This window comes from Suricata suricatta, chromosome 16, assembly GCF_006229205.1.
Source record: "Suricata suricatta isolate VVHF042 chromosome 16, meerkat_22Aug2017_6uvM2_HiC, whole genome shotgun sequence".
Lineage (NCBI taxonomy): Eukaryota > Metazoa > Chordata > Mammalia > Carnivora > Herpestidae > Suricata > Suricata suricatta.
In genome coordinates, this window is record NC_043715.1 from 33750863 (window position 1) to 33756957 (window position 6095).

The 6095-nt window shown below is 43.7% G+C and overlaps 1 protein-coding gene across 1 annotated transcript in view; it reads left to right on the plus strand.

The window, feature by feature from the left end:
- The first annotated feature begins 3014 nt into the window (after positions 1-3014).
- The window catches only part of SIAH1 (siah E3 ubiquitin protein ligase 1), a 34392-nt gene continuing 31311 nt past the window's right edge, over positions 3015-6095 (plus strand). Inside the window, exon 1 of the mRNA XM_029924811.1 lies at positions 3015-3287. The gene's annotated coding sequence lies outside the window, so the exon portion shown is untranslated. The remainder of the gene's footprint in view (positions 3288-6095) is intronic.

Sequence of the window (6095 nt, forward strand, 5' to 3'; positions counted from 1 at the left end):
AGAACCGGAAGCAGGCTCCAGGCTCTGAGCTAGCTGTCAGCACAGAGCCTGACGCAGGGCTGGAACCCACGAACGAACGTGAGATCTGACCTGAGCCGAAGTCGGAGGCTTAACCGACTGAGCCACCCAGGTGCCCCAAGAGCAAAGCTTTGGAAATTGGACTTGAATTTTAACTTTCACTCTACCACTTATTAGTATGTATCCTTGGAAAAACTACCCTCTAGTGAGTTTCAGTTTCCTCATCCTCAAATGCACCTTTCCTACATATTCCTAATTTTAAATTAAGTAACCTATAAATTTAAGTGCGTTAGGAGTTCAGTAAATGCTAGTTCTTCCACAAAAGAAGGAAAAGATACCTGCTAATAATGAGTGAACGCATGGACAAGAAGAATGGTAAATAGATTCTGTCAACAGCCTGCTCTTAAGGACACGGTTCTCATCTAGTAGTTCTCCATCTGCTTAACAAGAATTTTGAGGGCCCTGTGCCAGGCACTGTGCTGGGCCTTGATGGGGACACAGTGGTGAATGTGTCCTGTCCCTCCTTCAATAGTGGACTCCTTAGCACATAACAGGAGCTCAACATAAAATTTTTAAAAAGGCTAAATCCTGATGATTATAAAGAAAAGATTTGCATCCTTGGAAATGACTATTTATATTTTATAGGTGTATTGAGGCAGGCTGGGGGGTTGGGAAGCAGTGAGGGTTGGCAGGGATTATAGCAAAAGTGTCAGGACATATACTAGTTGCATTTTAATGATTTAAGACTGACCTTTGGAAAGTAATTGTTAATATCATGGTCTCCCACAGACCACCAGGTGCATATAAGCCTGAAGGATTTTCTAGCTTCTTGCAAAATTTATTGACTTGCTCATAATATTTTTCCTGAAGAAATAGGTTAAATGCAAGGAGAAAGAAGTTGTGGGCTAATGCATTTTCGGATCATTTGGGCTTTCTGGAACTTTCTACAGTTACTCCCGGTCACCTTTTTAGATGTTCATGGTGTGTCTCCAATTTCTTCTCTACCATGTTTGGCAGAATTTGTTTTGGATGCTGTTTAATACATTCACTAACTCCAGACAGTGAATGACTGGCAACAGGCGTGTCTGATAAAGAAAACATTGTTTCTGCTCTGCTTCAGGCATGTCTGACATGTTGGGGACCTGTTTTCCTTTGCAAAGCTGATAGGAATCTATTTGGGAGGGAGAAGTGCCTCCCAGTTTCAGACCAGGAAAGGCTCTCGGTTTGGCTAGCAGCAGAGCTAAGCTTGGAAGGAAACGCTAATATGTCTTCAGGGCTATCCACCTAAGCAGAATGATAAATGCGTATTGACGGTCTAATATAAGAGGAGTTAGCAGTAGTTTCCTGGGCAGAAGTTCTCTATGATTGCCTGGAAGCAGAGAGGCCATCAGTGATCCAGTCAGTAGTGATGGGTTTAGTCTTGTGAACTGGTCCGTTGTAAAACAACTGTATTGACATTCGACACTTGAAAATATCTTTACTCTCTTAACTGGTTTTGCCAACTTTGACAGCATTATCTAAGATTGTATATAATCCATGCAAAGGACAATTTGTTTTGACTATTTAGAGGACAGCCTGTGTGCTTTGACACTAATGCATTGACCAAATTAGTCAGTGAACTAGTAGAGGCTTGATGGAAGAGAAATTTGAAATATGGGCCTTCCAAAAATTCAGGGATTGCAGAGACCTATTCAGAAATCCACTAATTAGAGCAGCACCAGGCAAGGACTAAACAAAGGAAGGATTTGTGCTTTGGGAAAAGGACACTGGTGACTAGAGGGAGGGAGGGTTATGCTAAGTGAGGCCAAGGCTTTGAGCTTTTGGGGAGCATTTAGAAAGTTCCTATAGCATTGTATTGTATTGGAGGGATGATATGGAGTATACTGATATATGTAATATATAACATAAAATATACGTAATTTGACTATATATAATTTGAATTCATGTTTCTTAAATTAAGTACACTGGTTTGCCCAAAGATCTGGCTAGTGCTTTTAATTCATGGAACAGTTTAAAAATAATCATGTAAGAGAATGTGGGGTGAGGAAGAATGTTTATGTATGTGTGTATTTTTAGAGAATTCCGATGTGAAAGAAATAATGATATCTAATTTTGAACATGATTCAGTTGTTAAAAACCATGGACCAAATACAGTAAAACAAACACTTTCTACTTATTCTACTTGCTCCTACTTCATCTTGTGGGTAGAATCCCAACAGGCATCATGAAAAAAACAGTTGTCTTTGAGAAGATGCCAGTGATTTGGTATTTGACCTATATTAAATATCAATGAATTCATTTAAGATCCCAAACTATAGATGTGTCATCGGTGTCTGCTTTATTCATAAGTAGGAAAGAGGAAAGTCAAGTTGCTTAGTATCACTGGAGCAGTTACTAGAGGTCAGCTACAGGGCTAGCACTTTATGTTTCATTGGAGGAGATGGAATTACCATTTGATGTGATTTGAAGGGAACAGGAAGTCTTACCTTGAGATATTTTCCGCATGGCCTGAAAGTATTTAGCACTCATTCTGAAATACCATCAAATAGAGCACTAGTGGGGTAGGCTTTACAATTTACAAAATGGTTTTCTACAGATTAGATGTTCTGGAAGTAGAGAAGTAGAGTTGTCTTCTTTCTTTTCTCTTCTCCTCCTCCTCCTCCTCTTCCTCCTTCTTTTTGTTACTGTAAGTAGGCTTTACATCCATTGTGGAGGCCTGATGTGGGGTTTGAACTCAGGATCGGAGATCAAAACCTGAGCTGAGATCAAGAGTCGGAAGCTTAACTGACTGAGGCATCCGGCACCCTAGAGTTGTCTTTTTTTTTCCCCCCAGAAAAGATTGTTACCTCACAATTGGGCCATTTTCCTTCAAATGTTTAACATGTATAGTAGTGATGTTTGTGTCTCACCCATCAGCTAGTCATACCTCCAATAGGAATGAACTAAATCAGACGGAGTCCCTCTAGATGGAGTTAGGATTAGTGCAGATGGAATTAATCAAATGAGATTAGTTCTATAAAACCAGGAAGCTGGAGAAGGAAGAAGTAATTTTGACTCTCCTAGTTGAGAGCAGACACAAACGAAGCCAAGGAAAGCAAGTGCTAGAACTCCAGGGCCAGAAGTTGCTTCTGAGTAGCTGAGGTAAAAGCTCCGACACTTTGAGACTGCTGCGTGGTGTCTTCAGGGAACGCTTCGTCCTGGGAAGCCCTGTGGCTTAGAAGAGTCCACCAGCGAATACGGCGACTTCCCTCCTGTCGGCAGTGGTCCAGGTGAGACTGTTATTTTCAGCTGGACAAAATGCTGTTGGATAGGAGAATGGACAGGGACATGAGGGGCCAAAATTTGGTTGTAGCAAAGCTGGGTGTTTGGAACTTTGGCAAGTTTCATGTTGGCAAGTTTTCTTTGGTTAATGCCCATTGCACTGTTAGCACAGGCCGAGAGGTTCTGAGGGGCAAATTCCCCAGTGCTGCCCCTCCCCAGGGAGTGACTGCTTGTGTCCTCTACAACCCAGTATGAGGCCACGTGACTATTCCCAAGGCATCACCTGAGAAAATGAAAAAATTACCCCAAACTGGAGCGAAACTGAACTCTGTTGACCTTATAATAATTCCCCCAACCTCCAAATAATGTGAGAGGAAACTGCAGTTTAAATAGTGTAAACTTATATTTTGTATAAGTAATGTTGGGCATTTATAAGTACATACCTGGTATGGGATTGTATAAATAGACAATGTAGAGTAATTTATGGGCAACTGGAAGGATTCTTAAGGATTATTTTGACTATACACACTTTTCTTTATGGGTGGAATTTAGAACCTAATCCTGGTAAGGTGTGACACCGTCCCTAAATCCAACTGATTTCACTCCAGATCCAACTGTCTCTCGAACACCCTCCTGAACATGTTCTTTGCCATTTTTTTGGTTCAGGCCTTCGTTTCTTGCCTAGACAGATGTGTTTTCCCTGGTCAGCCTTCACTCATTTTGGTCAGTCTATCATGCTTAGTTTTGGACATACCACTCTCTTTTGTAATTAAGCCTTCACATATGTTACCATAGCTTGGAAGTCCTTTCCATATTCCTCTGGACAACTCTTACCCTTTAGCCAAAGCCTTGTTCCAACTTTATCCCACAGTGAATCCTTTCTTGCCCTCACCAGTCTGAGTATTGTTCATTACATAATTTGGATACCTTGGCCCAGAAGCCCAGCTCTGTCCGGACCTCATTGACTTCAGCATTCTCTATACCAGGCACCCATGCCTTGTGCTCTCTGTTTCTTCTCCATCCCCCCCTCCCCGCCCTCCCCGAAAGGGAAAATAACCCACAGGGGAGATTGTTTTTCAGTTCCTGCAACTGGGCAGGCTTCTGACCAAGCAAGGCTTTCCTCTAAAATGCTTTCGCCTTTATTCAAGTCTTCCAATTACCCCACAACCACAATTCTTTCTAAAACTTCTGTTCTTACTCAATCACTTATCCTACATTATCTTTCTGGCTTGTTATGTATCTTCTTGGCATCAGGTACCTTTTTATTTCTTTTGTAACATTTTCCACAGTGGTAGTGATATATTTGTGAAATTAATATTTGTGCCCCATGAGATTGTATACACTGTGAATGCAGAGCTATTCCACTGCAGCTGGCAATGATGGAATGAATGAATGAAGAATAAATGAGTGAATGTCTTCCAGACTAGGTTAAGCTCCAGGCATGTCCAAGTACAGTGTATGACAGAACATATTAGAATCACTATGTAAATACTTACTGTTGAAGGAATGAATGATAGAACACATCAATAACTACATAACTCAAGTTCTTCATCTGACTTTTGGGCTTTGGGGACAAGCATTATAGTATATTAGTATTATAGCTTGCAGCTAAGAACATGTGGTCTTTTACTTTCCCAACCTCAAGAAACACTGGGTGTGCTAAGGGTTCCATAGAAAGAGAGCAGCCACAATAAGAATTAGGTTGAAAACAGAAGTAGAGGTATCAACACAGAACAGTCTACAGATTTGTTGCGGGAAGCCAGAAATTAGCAGCTTGCATCAGTACCTAAAATAACTTTGTGTCTTTGGCTTTGGATCTGAAACTTTGAGAGTGTTCTCAGCAGAGTGCTTGCATAAAAACTTACTATCCCCAAAGCTTTCCTATTGGTGAGAGTTTAGAGATAATGGGGAGACTACTCTCTGGTTTGTAATATCTCATGTAAAAAGTACCTTTTTAGTTTCCACATATAATATTTTTTATGGAGCATCTTACATGGAAATCCAGTTTGTAAATGTCTCAGACACTGGCGTTTGCTCAGATATATGCGTTGTACCCAACAAAGAACTGTGAATAAGCTTTCCTTTTATTTTTTATTTAAAAAGAAATAAAGTCCCATGAGTGGGACTTCCAGATGAGCAAGGACACATGGGGAAAGGCGTGCTTTCCATACTACCCACTTTTCAGCTAAAATAAGCCTTTGAAACTCGTCCCAGTTTTGCTGAAGAGCAGCTCAAACCAAAGGGAGGGGTTTGGACTTCTCGTTTAGGGGTGGGATCCCGGTCGGTGGGCGCCGCGGCCGGCTTCTTTTCCTTTGGCAAAGAGGAGTTGGGAAGGGCCGGCGGAGGCGCTGTTTGTGACATCAGCAAACCCGACAGGAGGGACCGTAAACAGGGGCGAAGGTGCGGGACGACCCCTTGGGCCGCGCGCGAAACAAAGCCCCGCGGGGGCCGCGCGACCAGGAGTTCTGACGCGGCAGGCAAGCGCTAGCTTCCTCCGGGTAGGGACGGTTGCGGGCGAGAGCGTGACGAGCCCGCGTTTGTTACGCGCGAGCTGTTAGTAGCCGCAACGGTAACGGAGCAGCCAGAGGGCCAACCACGACCCTCGGACACCCGCACCAAGATGCCCGCGCAGATCGCCGCCGACCGGACGAGAGCTTCTGCGCCTGCGCGCCCGCGGGAAGTCCCGCCCCCTCCAGGCTGCCGGCGCGCGGGGCCGCGCCTCCTCATGGCGGCCGCCGCAGTGTGTGGTATTTAGCGGGGGCGCGCGGCGGGCTCGAGGACGCGCGAAACGACGGCGGCGGCGGCGGCCAGGGGGG